Consider the following 17,558-nt stretch of genomic DNA (forward strand, 5'->3'; position numbering starts at 1 on the left):
AACCCTTTTAAACAGAGTGTTACAGTCCAGGTAACAGGATGACAGCTTAGGTCTGTCATCCTGTCTACTCAGGAAGCTGAGACCTGACGATCTGGGTTCCAAACTATCCCATACACAAAAGGTCCTAAGAGACTACTGTCTCCTATTCACCACTTAAAAACATGAAGTGGAAGCTGGGCGCCAGTGACTTGCACCTGTCATCCTCGCTACTCAGGAGCCTGAGAGCTGATGATCACAGCCCAAAGCCAGGCTGGACAGGAAATTCCTTGAAAGGCTTCTATCCAGTGAACTACCAAAAACCTGCAGGGGTGCTGTAGCTCAACTTATAGAGCACTTTGCTTTAGCTGAAGAGCTCAAGGACAGAACCCAGGCCTAGACCTCAATTCCTCCAACTTCCAAGAGAAGAAAGAAATAAACCTGAAGTTGAGGGCTGGCAATGTGTCTTAGGGGTAGAGTGCTTTGCATGTATGAATCCCTGGGTTTGATTCCTTAGTACCACATCACTAGAAAAAAGTCTGAAGTGGCTGTGTAGCTTAAGTGGTAGAGTGCTATCCTTGTACCAGAGAAACTCAGGTACAGTGTTCAGGTCTTGAGTTCAAGCTTCAGGACAAGTGTATGCACACACACACACACACACACACACACACACACACACACACACACACACACACACAGAGATACCAGAAGTGAAGCTGTGAAACCAACTGTTAAATCACTGAACTCCTGTTCTGAGCTCATGGTCAGCACCCAGACCCTGTGTTCAACCCTGAAACCTAACCACCAAGGGTCTAACTAGGAGAGGTCAAAGGTTTCAAAACCTGATGATCTTCACCAGCCCTAAATGACAGGAAGCATTGTGATATTAAACATGTGCTTAGATTTAGCAAGCTTCCAGAAACCTAGGAATACACCATTGCAAATAATAACTCATTTTATTAGGTTCACCTCCCTTGTTGTCTGCCAGAAGGACCCTTGAATTAATTGTAGCAGGTTATTTCAACACTAGAACATAGTCTAACAAAAAGACAGGATGAGTGCATGGAACTTGGCCTGCCATGGGAGGTGGCACAAATGAAGGCTTCCTGTCAAAACAACACTAGGGAGAAGAGATAGCTTGGGGTACAAAGAGGCCTTTTTCTCCTGGCCTTCAGAGCCTGCCCACACTCCACCTCACTAATTGGCCTCGATGGAGTTGCTTGTTACACAACTGTACAAGAGTGAGGCCTTTTGTCTGCCTGTTCCAACGATGAGGCAAACTTCCTTCAGCAGTCCCTGGTGCCAAGAAAACCTCAGGCTACAATGGAACAGTGAGGGGAGCTGCGGAACATGCACTGTCTTGAAAGCACTATCTCTGCTATGAAATCATTCTATTCAAAGCAAATTTCCTTGCTGGGTGCCTTTCATCTTAGGGACTCTGGACTTTCCCCAATAAAAATAGATCCAACATACATGGGGAGACATGGAGTCACTTGATTTTTTTGTTATTTGTTTTTAGGCAGGTCCGGGGGTTGTTTTATGAGCCTAGGCATTGTGCCTGAGCTCTTTTTGCTCAAGGGTAGAGCTCTGCCCTTGAGACACAGCTCCACTCATGGGTTTTTTTATTCATTTGATCACTTCGAATAAGAGTGCTGTGGGCTTCATGTCCCGGCTGAATTCAAACTGGCATTCTCCAGCTCACATACTCCTGAAGAGCTAGGATCACAGGCAGGAGTAAATGACACCTCCCTTTCTTTTCTTCTTGTTCTTTTTTTCATTGTTACAAACTGAAATCTTCACAGTGTCATTTTAATGGTTTGCATTTCGAAGTAAACTACCCAGGCCTGGAGTTTGATTGCCAAGACTGCCACCTACAAATGGAGGGAGATCTTGAGAAAATCTTTCCTATTCATGTGAATGCTTAATGGAATGTTATAAAAGTAACAATTAAATTTGCAATTAGTTCATGATTCTCTTATAGAATGCCACACGAAAAATATTTTATTATGTCTTCCATTCTAGCTCCTTTGTATGATTCTCCCAATTAAAGAATACTGACTACTTTTACATTAATGCTACTTCTTTAAATGGAGGCATAATTTAATAATAATTCATAAATATATAATTTAATATCCTCACATTTTCTCTCTCATATATATTGCAAACTACACATCTATCTATCTATCTATCTCTCACTTTCTCTCTGTCTGTCTATCTATCTGTATCCACAACTTTATCCATATCTATATCTATCAGCCATTACTATGGCTTATTCCACAGAACTGGCTGGCAGCTCAGTTTGCCAAAGACTTTTGTAGTACAACTGACTCTCATGAATTGAGCATTGTGGGCTGTGAATTCAAATCTCAGCACTGACAGAAGTTATATGTGGAGTCAGAAGCCAATTTTGACACATGTTTTTCCTTCTCTGTGAAAGTCCTGGATCTCAGTATGATCTATAATCCTTATGCAAATACATCCATGTGATAAGATGTAATAAATGAAATAAATATTATATATGTAATAATAATAAATAAAATAAAAAAATAAGGGTAATAAATGTCATATGGAATAAACCCATGTATATAAATAGATCTCATATACGATTATTTTTTTTCAGTGCGGGGGCTTGAATTTGGTGCCTGGAAACTGGGCTGAAATTCTTGTCTTCAACAACGGTGAGCTTACTCTCCCCAACAGTGCCACAGAGTTACCCAGACCTTGAGTTCAAATCCCAGGCCTGCCAGAAAAATGGTGCAAATTCCAAGCCAGAGTCTTGATTTTTTTGGCCAGGACTGGGGCTTGAACTCAACTCGTGACTACTCTGCCTCAGCTTCAATCATCCTAGGCTGGGGTGCAGCCTCTGGACCCACAGCCCATCCTGAGATCCTAGGACGAGTGTTCAAATCTTGGGACTGGCAAAAAAGAAGTGTTGGGAAGGAAGCTCAGTAATAGAGTGCTTGCCTTGCATCCATAAGGCCCTGGGTTCGATTCTTCAGCACCACATAAGCAGAAAAAAGTGAGAAGTAGCGCTATGGCTTAAGTGGTAGAGTGATAGCCTTGAGGTGAAGAGTTGAGGTACAACACCAGAGCCAGTGTTCTGGCCCCAAATCCAAAAAAGAAAAAAAAGAAAAAAACAGGAGGGGAAAAAAGGAGAAGTACAAAACTGGGAAGTTCCAGAAGGTGGTAGTACATTGTTTTATCCTTTGCATTGCAACCATCCTGGGTCTAAATGACAGGGCCCAGAAAATGTACATGACCTTGCACTGCTGAAGTTTTGTGGGCTGTCAGGGAAGCCATGGCCCAAACCAGCAACCTAGGCCTGGGGTGGAAATCCCAGGACTGCCACCTATGAATGGAGAGAGATCCTAAGAAACACATTCCAATATACATCCATATGAATGGAATGTTGTAAAGTAATAATTACATTAGTAGTTAGTATATGATTATATTATAAAATTATACACAATAATTATAGTACATTGACTAATTTTCAATTAATACTTTGTTATGTATTTAACCATAATATTTAAATGAATGAAGGAATAACATCAATAATTGGTAGTAATATAGTATATATAATTAGATAATATACAGAAATCTGTTTTGTTTTATACATACATATATATATATATATATATATATATATACTTATGTATATATGTGTTACAATCTACATATCTATTTCTACATTTGTCATTACTTGGCTCAGTGGTAGAGGGTTTGCCTCATATGTATGAAGCCCTGGGTTCAATTCTACACTATCACATGCACAGAAAAATCTGGAAGTCTAATGCTACTTGATTTAAAACAAATACACATTAAAACGGTTAAAATCAAATGGCAATTTATTCTTTTTTTTCTTTTTTTTATTGTGAAAATACTGTACAGAGGGGTTACAATTACATGGGCAAGATAGTGAGTACATTTATTATCAAGCATTGTAGCCTGCTTCTTTGTTTACCCTTCCCATCACTTCCCATCCTCCCCCCCAACACCCAATCCTCGCCCCACAAGTTGTAAAGTTCGTTTTTGATATGACAACTTGTACTTCTCATTGTTGCAACAGGTCGACCTGTATCCTTATTTAAATGTCTTGTTTTTCCATTTCCCCTACACAAATTATAACGGCATCAAATACAGTGAAAGTAGGGGTTATACTGTTGGAGAGGGACATACAAAGCAACAAAGAAATAATCTTATAATTGCGTTAGAAACAAATGCATGAAAGAAAAAACATATAAGATACATATCTTAGGGTTCATTTTCCTAACATCACCTTATCTGAACTTTTCTGCTTGACTCATACATATACTAGATATTGCAAATAAGAGAAATCATGGGACCTATGTTTCTTTGGGCTTGGCTTACTTCACTTAATATAATTTTTTCGAAGTCTTTCCATTTCCTAACAAATGGGGCAATGTGATTCTTTCTGATGGAGGCATACAATTCCATTATGTATATATACCACATTATCTTGATCCATTCTTCTACTGAAGGGCATCTGGGTTGGTTCCATAAGGTAGTTATAGTAAATAATGCTGCAATAAACATAGTTGTGCTGGTAGCTTTAGTGTGGTCTTGTTTGTAAACATTTGGGTAAATGCCCAAAAGTGGGATTGCTGGGTCATAAGGGAGCTCTATGTGGAGTCTTTTGAGGAACTTTCATACTACTGTCCAAAGTGGATGAACAAGTTTACGCTCCCATCAACATCCCCTCCAGCATCTGTTGTTGTTAGAGTTCTTGATTCTTGCCATTCTAACTGGGGTGAGGTGGTATTTCAATGTTGTTTTGATTTGCATTTCTTTTATGGCTAGGGAGGTTGAGCATTTCTTCATGTGTCTGTTGGCCATCCGTCTTCCTTCTTCAGAGAAGTTTCTCTTTAAGTCATTAGCCCACTTATTTATTGGGCAGTTGTCTATTCGAGGATTTGTTGTTGGGGGATTTAATTTTTTGAGTTCCAAGTATATGAGACCCTTGTCCTTTGTATGGCTAGTGAAGATCTCCTCCGAATCCGGAGGCTTTCTGTTGATCTTGCTAGCTATGTCCTTTGTCATGCAGAAGCTCTGCAACTTCATGCAATCCCATTTGTCCAACATTTCTTTGATTTGTTGTGTTTCAGGGTCTCTATTAAGAAAATTTCTGTCTGAGCCAAGGAGACCTAGGTTTCTCTTATTCCATCCTGTAAGGTTTTCAGAGTGTCTGCTTTGACTCCAAGGACTTTGATCCATTTGGAGTTGATTCTGGTGCAGGATGTTATATAAGCATCTAGCTTTAGTTTTCTACAAGTAGTTAACCAATTTTGCCAGCACCATTTACTGAAGAGGCTGTCTTTCTTCCATTCTATTTTTTTTAGCTCCCTTACCAAAGATTAGATGGCTAGTCTGTAGGTTCATTTCTGGGTTTTCAATTCTATTCCATAGGTCCTGAGGTCTCTTCTTGTGCCAGTACCAAGCTGTTTTGATAACTATGGCCATATAGTAGAGTTTGAAAATTGGTATTGATATTCCCCCAGCAGTGTTCTTTCCGTTGAGGAGCATTTTTGCTATTCGGGGTCTTTTATTGTTCCATATGAATTTTTGGATTGCTTCTTCTATTTCCTTGAAAAATGAGGTTGGAATTTTGATAGGTATCACATTAAATTTGTAGATAGCCTTGGGAAGTATTTCCATTTTCACGATGTTAATCTTTCCAATCCAGGAGCATGGGAGTTTTTGCCATTTTCTAAGTTGTGATTCGATTTCCTTTTCAATTTTTTAAGTTTTAATCTTAGAGGTCCTTCACTTCTTAAGTTAATTCCTAGTTATTTTATTTTTTGTGGGGATATTACAAATGGAGTTGCTTTCCTAATTTTAACCCCACTTTTCTCATTGTTGGCATAAAAAAAGCCATTGATTTTTGAGTGTTAATTTTATACCCTACTACTTTGCCAAAATTTTGAATCAGCTTGAGTAATTTGGGAGTGGAGTTTATGGGATTCTTTCAATAAAAGATCATGTCATCTGCAAAGAGGGAGAATTTTATTTCTTCTTTCCCTATTTGGATCCCCTTTATGTCTGCGCCTTGTCTTATTGCTGTAGCTAGGAATTCTAATACTAGGTTGAAGAGAAGTGGAGAGTGCGGACATCCTTGTCTTGTTCCTGAGTAAAGAGGAAATGGCGTTAGTTTTTCACCATTGAGTATAAAACTGGCTGTAGGTTTGTCATATACAGCTTTATTGTATTGAGGAATGTTCCATGGATTCCTAATTTTGCCAAAACCTTCATCATAAAGGGGTGTTGGATCTTGTTGAATGCTTTTTCTGCATCTATTGAGATAACCATGTGGTTCTTATCATTGCTCCTGGTGATGTGATGAATAATATTGATTGATTTGCCTATTTTGAACCAGCTTTGCATCCCTGATATGAATCCTGTTTGATCATGCTTTATGATTTTTTGGATGAATTGTTGAAGTTGATTGGGTAAAATTCTGTTGAAAAGTTTTGCATGAATGTTCATCAAAGAAATGGGTCTATAGTTCTCTTTCTTTGATGAATCCCTGCCTGATTTTGGGATCAGGGTTATGATGGCTTCATAGAATGTGTTCCGTAGAGGACTTTCTATTTCAATTTCATTGAAGATTTGGAGGAATATTGGTGTGAGCTCTGCTTTGAAGGCCTTGTAGAATTCCGCTGTAAAACCATCTGGTCCTGGACTTTTCTTAGTTGGGAGGTCTCTTTTTGCTGTTTCTATTTCAATGCTTTATGTGGGCCTGTTAAGATGGTTTAACTCATATTGGTTTAGTTTTGACATATCAATATTTGCTAGGAAAAGGTCCATTTCTGCCACGTTCTCAAACTTATTAGCATAAAATTTTGAGAAGTTATTCCTTTAAAGTGTTCTGAATCTTGATTGTTTCCGTGGTGATGTTTCCATTCTCATCTCCAAGTTTATTTATTTGGGTGTGTTCTCTTTTTTTCTGATAAGATTTGCTAAGGGTCTGTCAATTTTGTTAATTTTTTCGAAGAACCAACTCTTTGTTTTGTTGATCCTTACTATAGTTTATTTGGATTCTAATTCATTTAATTCTGATTTAATTTTAATTATTTCTTTCTGTCTACTGGATTGGGGTTTATCTTGCTGCTCTTTGTCAAGGAGGCTCAGAAGTCTCATGAAATTTTTGGTTTCAGATCTCTCTAATTTGTTGATGTAGGAATTCAGAGCTATAAACATGCCTCTGAGGACTTCCTGTCCTGTGTCCCAGAGGCGCTGGTAATTTTTGTGCTTGTTTTTGTTGAATAGCATAAACACTTGAATTTCCTTTCTGATCTTTTCCATGATCCACTCATGATTCAGCAGTGTGTTGTTCAGCCTCCATGTGTTACCGGACTATCTTTGGTGGCTTTTGTTGTTGAGTTTAATTTTATTCCCTTGTGGTCCGAGAGAATGCAAGGTATAACTTCAATGTTTCTGAATTTGTACAAGTTTGCTTTGTGGCCTAAAATGTGGTCTATTTTAGAAAATGTTCCATGTGCTGCTGTGAAAAACGTGTATTCTGATGCTGCTGGGTGAAATATTCGTTAGATGTCTGTTAAATCTAGTTGATCTATGCAGTTGTTTAGATCTGCAGTTTCTCTGTTGAGTTTTCGCCAAATTGATCTATCTAGTGGGGAGAATGGTGGGTTAAAATCCCCAACTATTGATTTCTTTGGATCTATGTGGGATTTGAGGGAATGTAGTGTTTCTTCGAAAATTTGGGTGCTCCGTTGTTTGGCGAATAGATATTAAGAATTGTAGTATCCTTCTGAAGGGGAGATCTCTTAATTAGTATGTAGCGACCTTCTTTTTCTCTTCTCACAAATTTTAATTTGAAGTCTATTTTATCTGATATTAGGATTGCAACTCCCGCCTGTTTATGGGTGCCGTTTGCTTGGTAGATTTTGTTCCAGCTTTCAACATTGAAAATGTGTTTGTTTTTATGGGCAAGATGTGACTCCTGAAGGCACCAGATAGGAGGACCTTGTTTTTTAATCCAACTAGACAGTCTATGTCACTTAATTTGACAGTTGAGTCTGTTAATGTTAAGAGATAGGACTGAGAGGTATTTGGGAGTTCCTGCAATGATATCAATCTTCTTGGGGGCTTTGAAAACTGGGTTCTTCCTATGGTTCTTGGATTCTCAGTTGGGTGCAGTTTCTTGACCTTTATTGTGGTCTTGTTGGTTTTCTATGTGTAGAACATCATTAAGAATCTTGTGTAGGGCTGGTTTGGTGGAGATGTATTGTTTCAATTTTTCGTTGCTATGGAAGGTTTTTATTTGGCCTTCAGTTATGAAGGAGAGTTTAGCTGGATACAGTATTCTTGGTTGATAGTTGTTTGTTTTTAGGGCATGGCATATACCATTCATGGCTCTTCTTGCTTTGATTGTCACTTCTGAGAAGTCTGAGGTGATTCTAACTGGTTTCCCTTTATAGGTGATTAATCTTTTCTCCTTGACAGCTTTAAGGATCTTTTCCTTGGTCTGAGTTGATCCTGTGTGGATTATAATGTGACGGTGAGATGTCATATTCTGGTCTGGTCTATTTGGAGTTCTAAAAGCTTCTTGTATTTGAATAGGCCTATCTTTTTGCATGTTTGGGAAGTTCTCTGCTAGGGTCCTGTTAAACAAATTTCCTAGACCATTAACTTCTGTTTCTAGGTGCTCCTCTACACAGATTATCCTTAGATTAGGCCTTCTGATGGTGTTTTCCAAGTGTTGGATAGATCTCTCATATTTCTTGGATTTCTCTTGGATGGTTGTATGTTCTTTCTCTACAATGTCTAGGCTGTCTTCATTCCCCAAGATTCGATCTTCTGCATGGTCTAACCTGCTGTTGAGACTTTCTACTTTGTTTTTTATTTCATTTCCTTCTATTTGGTCAGCTTTGATGGCTTCAAATTCTTTGTTGAAGCTTTTTTTTAGATCTTGTATGAACTTCTTTACTTACTTAATTTGGTGTTCACTGTTTATTCTCAAATCATTTAGTTGATTGGTTATGGTTTCCTTGGACTCCCATTCCTTCTGTTGGGTTCCATTCAGCATTCCGTTTGTGGTCTCCCTGACTTCCTTCAGCTCTTTGTTAATGGATTCCATGAATGCCTTTAGTGATCTTTGTGTATTTTCATCCTGCTCTCTCAATTCCTATATTACTCTTTGTTTAGCTTACTCCCGTACTTGAGATTCTTATAGTTCTCTTTGAGTGTTCTTAAGCTGCTGTGTTAAGTGTGTACACAATGGGGGATAAGGTCTAATAATCGACTACGGGTTTATCTGAGGATGTGCAGAAAAGCAATTAAGTCACATAAAGAATGAAAGAGAAGAACAGGTGAAAAGGATAAGAAAGAAAGAAAAAAAGATTAGAAGTTCAGTAGAGCTAAACAAAAATCAAGACAAAACATAAAAAAAACAAAAAAAGAGGAATAAAAATGCACACACACTTATACCCCTAAAATAAAATTCTAAGAGGAAAAAAAATTACTAGAAAACAATTTTTTTCAAAAAAAGTAAAAATTAAATTAAAAAAAAGCATTTTTAGAAAAAATTTTTTTATAAAAGATACAACAACAACAAAAAATCTTCTTTGATTTTTTGGAGATGGGTGGGAAAAATCCTGTGTCTCCCTTGTGTCCGTAACCAGGCTCTTGTTGGAGTCTCTGGTCTGCTTGTGTTCCTGGGGCTTGGTTGGTTACTTAATCAGTTTCTTTGAACAGGCAGAAAAATGCTCTGCGATCCTCCTCCCAGGTGAGTTCAATGGGTGGAAGATGGCTTTTTCCTCGAGTTTGGAGATGCTGTGATGATGCTAGGTTCTTGGTAGAATTGAGGCCTTTCAGCAAACATTAGCTTTTCCTGGGGGCTGGTTTGTGAGAAACTCATAGAGTCCAGCCTGGAGCCATTCTCAGGGTTTCTGTTTACTGAATTTCAGTTGATTGTCGATTCTGCTAAAGGGAGGAGCAGCCTCTGGCTCTGATTACCAGGTGAAGAAAGTCACTCCTGGTGCTGGCACCTGAGGTAGGTGACTTTTCCCTGGGTGGAGTTGAGTCTGGCAGGTGAGGTAAGGCTCTTGTGACCTGCTAGATGACCCTAGATTTATTCCAGGGCCTGAGTTGGAGCTAGCAGCTCCTCCGAGCTTTGTCAGTATCCAAGATGGAGATCTCCGGTACTGGGGGTGGGGAGGGGTGGCCTTCCCTCCTCTGCTCCCTGCGAAGGAGTGAGGACATCAGGCTTCTACTCACGCCGAGCCTTGGTTACTGGGTCGTCTCTGGTCTGCGAACTGCAGGATAAAGATGTCTGCTCCTTGTCGGTTCCTGTTGGTGTTGAGTGGAATCCACTCGCCCACCAAGTCTGGCTCCTTCATCCCGGACTCTCTGTGATTCAGGTATCACGCCTGCTGTCGCTTCCGCCACTGCTGCCGCGGCTGTGGTGGCTGCTGGCAAGTGCCCAGGGCTGTCTCCTTGTCTGTATTTTCTCTCTCTGTCCTCACTCTCTGTCCTGTGAAGGCACACTTGTTGTGATTCTATGGCTTAGGACTGTTCCCTGGAACTCTAAAACTGCTTTCTATGCCAGAGCTTGTTTAGCCTACAGCTTCTCTTCCGCAATCTTCCTGGAACTTCCTGGCAGTTTATTCTTAATGCAAGAATTACAATCACAATTCACCAAACAACAGAGCACCCAAATTTATGCAAGAAACACTATTTTCCCTCAAATCACAATAGCTCCAAAGACTTGAATTGTTGGGACGTTAACATACCACTTTCCCCACAATACAGATAAACTCAGAAAAACTCAACAGAGAAAACACAGATCTGAACAACTGCATAGATCAACTAGATTTAACAGACATCTATTGGATATTCCAACTAGCAGCATCAGAATATACGTTTTTCTCAGCAGCACAAGGAATACTTTCCAAAATAGAACACATTTTAGGCCACAAAGCAAACTTGTCCAAATTTAGAAACATTGAAGTTATACTTTGCATTCTCTCGGACCACAAGGGAATAAAATTAGAACTCAACACCGAAAGCCACCAGAGATAGTCCACTAACACATGAAGGCTGAACAACACACTGCTGAATCACTAGTGGGTCATAGAAAAGAACAGAAAGGAAATTCATATATTCATGATATTCAACAAAAATGAACACGCAAATTACCAACTTCTCTGGGACACAGCAAAGGCAATACTCAGGGGCAAGTTTATAGCTCTGAATTCCTACATGAACAAATTGGAGAGATTTGAAACCAACAATTTCATGAGACATCTGAGCCTCCTTGAAAAAGAGGAGCAAGATAAACCCCAATCCAGTAGACAGAAAGAAATAATTAAAATTAAAGCAGAATTAAATGAATTAGAACCCAAAAAATATAGAAAGAATCAACAAATCAAAGAGTTGCTTGTTCAAAAAAGTTAGTAAAATTGACAGGCCCTTAGCAAACCTTATAAGAAAAAGAAGAGAACTCACCCAAATAAATAAACGCAGAGATGAGAATGGAAACATCACCACAGAAAAAAACAAGATACAGAACATTATAAGGGAATACTTCTCAAAACTTAATGCTAATAATTTTGAAAACTTAGCAGAAATGGAACGTTTCCTAGCAAATACTGACATGCCAAAAATAAACCAAGATGAGTTAAACCATTTTAACAGGCCCATATCAAGCATTGACATGGAAACAGCAATAAGAGACTTCCCATCTAAGAAAAGCCCAGAACCAGATGGTTTTACAGGGGAATTTTACAAGGCCTTCAAAACAGAGCCCAGAGCCCACACCAATACTTCTCCAACTCTTCAATAAATTGAAAGAGAAAGTTCACTACTGAAATCATTCTATGAAGCTATGATAGCCCTCATCCCAAAACTAGGCAGGGACTCATCAAAGAAAGAGAACTATAGACCCAATTATTTGATGATCATTGATGCAAAACCTCTCAACAAAATTTTGACCAATCGACTTTAACAATTCATCCAAAAAAAGTCATACACCACGATGAAATAGGTTTCATTTCAGGGATGCAAAGCTGGTTCAGTATACACAAATCAATTAATTCATCACATCAACAAGAGCAAGGATAAGAAACATATGGTTATCTCAATAGATGCAGAAAAAGCATTTGACAAAATCCAACATCCATTCATGATGAAGGTTTTGGAAAAATTAGGAATCCATGAAACATTCCTCAATACAATAAAGGCTGTATTTCACAAACCTACAGCCACCATTATACTTAATGGTGAAAAACTAAAGCCATTTCCTTTTAACTCAGGAAGGAGACAAGAATATCCCTTCTCCACTTCTCTTCAATCTAGTATTAGAATGCCTAGCTACAACAATACGACAAGATGAAAACATAAAGGGGATCCAAATAGGGAAAGAAGTAAAACTCTCCCTCTTTGCAGATGACATGATATTGTATGTAAAAAATGCCAAAGTCTGTACTCCAAAATTACTCAAGCTGATTCAAAACATTGTCAAAGTAGCTGGGTATAAAATTAACCCTCAAAAATCCATGGCTTTTCTGTTTGCCAACAATGAGAAAAGTGTGGCTGAAATTAGGAAAGCAATTCCATTCGTAATAGACCCACAAAAAATAAAATACCTAGGAATTAACTTAACCAAAGAAGTGAAGGACCTCAATGATGAAAACTTTAAAAGTTTGAAAAAGGAAATCAAAACAGAACTTAGAAGTGCAAAAACTCCCATGCTCCTGGATTGGAAAGATCAACATCTTGAAAATGGCAATACTTCCCAAGGCTATCTACAAATTCAATGCGAAACCTATCAATATTCCAACCTCATTCTTCAAAGAAATAGAAGAGGCAATCCAAAAAGTCATATGGAACAATAAAAGACCCCAAATAGATAAAACTATCCTCAACAGAAAGAACAGTGCTGGAGGAATATCAATACCAAATTTCAAACACTACTATAAAGCCATAGTAATCAAAACAGCTTGTTACTGGCACAAGAACAGACCTCAGGACCAATGAAATAAAATTGAAACTCAGAAATGAACCTACAGTCCTATAGCCCTCTAATCTTCAATATGGGAGCTAAAAAAAAATAGAATGGAAGAAAGACAGCCTCTTCAGTTAATGGTGTTGGTTTGGTTAACTACTTGTAGAAAACTAAAGCTAGCTCGTTATATATTACCCTGCACCAAAATCAACTCCAATAGAGCGAAGACCTCGGAGTCAAAGCAGACACTCTGAAAACATTACAGGATCGAATAAGAAAAACCCTTTTTCTCCTTCGCTCAGGCTGAAATTTTCTAAATATAGACCCAGAAACACAACAAATTAAAGAAAGGTTGTACAAATGGGATTGCATGAAATTGCAGAGCTTCTGTATGACAAAGGACATCGCTAGCAATATCAATAGAAAGCCCATGGATTGGGGGAAGATCTTCACTAGCCATACAACGGACAGGGGTCTCATATTTAAAACATACCTGGAACTGAAAACATTAAATCCCCCAACCACAAATCTTCAAAGAAACAACTGACCAATAAATAAGTGGGCTAAAGACTTAAACAGAAACTTCTCTGAAGAGGAATGAAAGATGGCCAATACATACTTTAAGAAATGCTCAACCTCCCTAGCCATAAAAGAAATGCAAATCAAAACAATACTGAGATATCACCTCGTCCCAGGTAGAATGGCTATAATCAAGAACTCTAATAACAACACATGCTGGAGGAGATGTGAACAGAAGGGAACCCTACTGCATTGTTGGTGGGAGTGTAAACTTGTTCAACCTCTTTGGAAAGGAGTATGGAGGTTCCTCAAAAGACTCCAAATAGAGTTCCCCTATGACCCAGCAATCCCACTTTTGGGCATTTACACAAATATTCACAAACAAATCACACTAAAGGTACCAGCAGGATATGTTTATTGCAGAATTATTTACCATAGTTAAGATATGGAACCAAACCTGATGCCCCTCAGGAGATTAACGGATCAAGAAAATGTGGTATATATATATATATATATATATATATATATATATATATATATATATATATATATATATATATATATACAATGGAATTCTATGCGTCCATCATAAAGAATGGCATTGCCCCATTTGTGAGGAAATGGAAAGACTTGGAAAAAATTATATTAAGTGAAGTAAACCAGGCCCAAAGAAACATAGGTCCCATGGTTTTCCTTTTTTCCAATAAATAGTATATGTCTGAATCAAGCAGAATAGCTCAGATATATTGATGTTAGGGAAATGTACCCTAAGATATGTACTCAAATGCTGTTTTCTTTCATGCGATTTTTTCTAACACATTTATAAGATGATATCTTTGTTGCTTTGTATGTCCCTCCCCCATGGTATAACCCCTACTTTCACTGTATTTGATGTTGTTATAATTTGTGGAGGGTAAGGGCAAAAACAAATCGTTTAAATAGGGATACAGGTGGACCCATTGCAACAATGAGATGTACAAGTCGTTATGTCGAAAACGAACTTTCCAACTTTGGTGTGGGGTGATTGTAGGCTTGGGTAGAGGGATGGGGGAGGATGGGATAGAAAGGGGAAACAAAGGAGCAGGCTACAATGCTTGATAAGAAATGTACTCATCTTGCTCATGTAATTGTAACCCTCTTGTACAATATTTTCACAATAAAAACAAATAATAATCTAGAAAAAAAAAAAGAAAAGAAGCTAGGCTTAACACCTTTATAACTTTTAAAAACATCCTAATTGTAGAACATCATTGAAAGCAAGTTCCATTATACAAATAAACTTTTTAACCCTCCTTTGAAGGCCTTTTTAATTGTAATTTTAACACATACAAGGGGCAGTTTTAGCAATAATAATCAGATCATCACATCACTCATTTTAACCATCATGTTTTCAGTGTCTATCTGCAGGGAAAAAAGACCGAACAAAGATGGGCCACTCAGCCCCTCCTATGGAATGGGCACACACCCAATCTGACTCTTTAAGGTTAGATGAACTGCGTTTATGCCAGTTTGCCCTCCTTTACCATGTGTGGACTCCTCCCAGGGCCAGTTCCACCATCTATGAAGCCCCCCCCAGGGTCGGTCCCACCATGCATGACTCGCTTAACTGCACTTCTGCCTGCTCATCCTCACCCCTAAATATAGATCTTAGGTGGTCTTCTAAGTTTTCCCATTTTTGGTGGGGAGGTTTGAATAAAATACTGCTTTAGATAGACAGAACGGGTCATGTTTTGTAACAGTGCTAAATTGACCTTTACATTTAAATTTTTAATATTTATCCTGAAATTTTAGCCAAGGGAACTAAATCCCAAACTGCCAAAACATTTTAAAATATTAAATTTTAAAATAACAGATTTTCTAATTTCTACATTAAAGAATCCTTAAAAGCCATTTAAAACAATGTGAAAGATTTTTTAATTTTTAGTAATGTCTAAATCCCTTAACCTTTTACATTTTAAACTTAAACTCACCCAATTTTTACAGCATGTTGACAATTTTTATCTTGAACATGTTTACAAACACATGGAAAACACACACATCTTAAAGCGTGCAAAAATCAAAATCAGTTGTACATAGATTTTTTTTAAGTTTTTTAACAAAAATTTAATACAGTATTTTTTTTAACTAAGTACCTTTGTTAAGCTTCATTTTCCCAGGCTTGCTTGTTTAGCAAGGCAATTCACCAACGGATCTTTTGAATACCTTCTATTGCAGAAGGGCTGGTTGACGGGGTCACCTGAAACTAAACTGGCCTGAATTTTATCCAATATTAGACAAGAACACTTTACAAATTGTTACATTGTCAGGACTCGCTGAAAAGTCCAAACCAGGTGCTTAGCCTTCCACACCCTCCGCTCAGGCAGCCTCCACAAGGAGAAAATGCATCCCAAGGCCTGAAAGGTACCAGCCTAGTCCAGTAACCTTTCACACCTCACAGTGAGGGGAGCATAACAGGTCTGTGGCTGAGCCCAGCCAGAGGCTGGAACTTTTATTTCCCCAGAGTTGTTCAAATAAATAACAAAAATATAAATAAACACAAAAACCAAGAATCCACACTTAAAACAGGTACCAATTCTAAAACAGAACTAGACAACAAAGGCTGAGTTGGGGACTAATGGACCCTCAGTTCAACCCTACCAGAACTGCTCCATTCTCACTCAGCAAAGCTGAAATCAGAGTCTGCTGAGTGAGCTGGCCACCCTCACCCAGAATTTCCCCACCTCAAAAATAGAACAGAAACGACACCAAAGTAAACAAGACAGACAAGTGGCCACAAAGACAAAATCAGATCTCCTTGAATTTGGCAACATCTCACCACCAGAGAATTTCTTTCTTTCTTTTTTTTTTTTTTTTTAGATAACTGCAAATGTTGACCCAGGGGCCTTCCAAGGTGGAGGAGAACTCCCAATCATCTTGGGGCAAGGGAAAAATGACCCTGGAAGCTATCCCCTCAGAATGACAGTCTCCCCCCTATACTCAGAACCTCTGGGCCAAGTCCCGAGGCTAAGATCTTGCTGGAGGCACTTGGTGGTCAGTGGCAGATTCATCTGGCTTAGAGTTTTCCCTGCAGGCCCCTTTCAAAGTTATTGCTAGATCCTGCAGGTTCTCCCTTCCCCCACTGCCTCCTCTTCTAGAGAATAAGTCAACCCTTGATGTCATCCTAAAATTCCAAAAGTATTAAAATGGGAGAGCGCCTGAGGTGAAAGGAGCCTCTGGCCCCCACTTTTGTGGGGGCTCCAGGATGCTCACTGATCTGAAAATGAAATAAAATGAATCAGGAAAGGAAAGAAAGAGAGGCGCTGAATTAAAATGACAATGGCAACTACAAATGAGACAAAGAGAGCATGCATGTTGATCTCAAGCTCGAATCCACCCCTAAACCACGGTGGTGGAGGCCAGACGAGTTCCTGTCCCAAAGGATGGCAGAGGCCGGTGAGTCAATACCCAGGAGGTGGATAATCTACCCTTAACCCAGAGTGGCAGAGGCCGGACAAGTCATGGTCCAAAAGACGACAGAGTCCAGAGAGACCCCACTGGGCAGGGCTTCCCCAAGGGCCCAGGAAATGTCTTCCACCGGCCTGCTGGTTACCTTGTAGCACATCCGCCAACATTTCTTGCCAGCTCCAAAACCCTACTTACAAGTCAAACACAAAACACTCAACATAAAGCAGCTGCACCCCCTCTTACCGGCTAGCTGGACGACTCGCTGATCAGGTATTTGAGTGGCTTATGGGGGGGCTATCCCAGAGGAGCTCCCACATAAAGTGCCTAGTTTTTGGACGCCCCCTCTCAGAACACCAGAGACCATGATCAATGCAAACAGCAAAGAGTCGTTTATTGCAAGCTGGAGTTTGGTCCTCTGTGCACTAGGTAACCGGTGATGCTAAGAGGCCCCAAGCATAAAATTGGCACAGCTTTTATATTATCTAACAAACAAGTTTAGGGGGTTTCCACACAAGCAAGTTCACAAGTTCAGGGGGTTTAAGTCGACCCTGATCGCACTTCCCTTTTTCAGCTGGAACACCTGGGCAACTGTTCTGTTTTTTAAGGGTGGGTAGGGTTGGTGGCAACCTGCGGT

General features: G+C 39.1%; 1 long non-coding RNA gene across 1 annotated transcript in view; it reads right to left on the reverse strand.

Moving 5' to 3' along the window:
• The window catches only part of LOC122127427, a 78,783-nt gene extending 61,432 nt beyond the window's left edge, over positions 1-17,351 (reverse strand). The window contains exon 1 of the long non-coding RNA XR_006151151.1: positions 17,168-17,351. This is a non-coding gene — a long non-coding RNA (uncharacterized LOC122127427). The remainder of the gene's footprint in view (positions 1-17,167) is intronic.
• Between the last annotated feature and the right edge of the window lie 207 nt (positions 17,352-17,558).

Source organism: Dipodomys spectabilis, unplaced genomic scaffold (assembly GCF_019054845.1).
Source record: "Dipodomys spectabilis isolate Male_0828 unplaced genomic scaffold, ASM1905484v1 ptg000301l, whole genome shotgun sequence".
Taxonomy (NCBI): Eukaryota; Metazoa; Chordata; class Mammalia; order Rodentia; family Heteromyidae; genus Dipodomys; species Dipodomys spectabilis.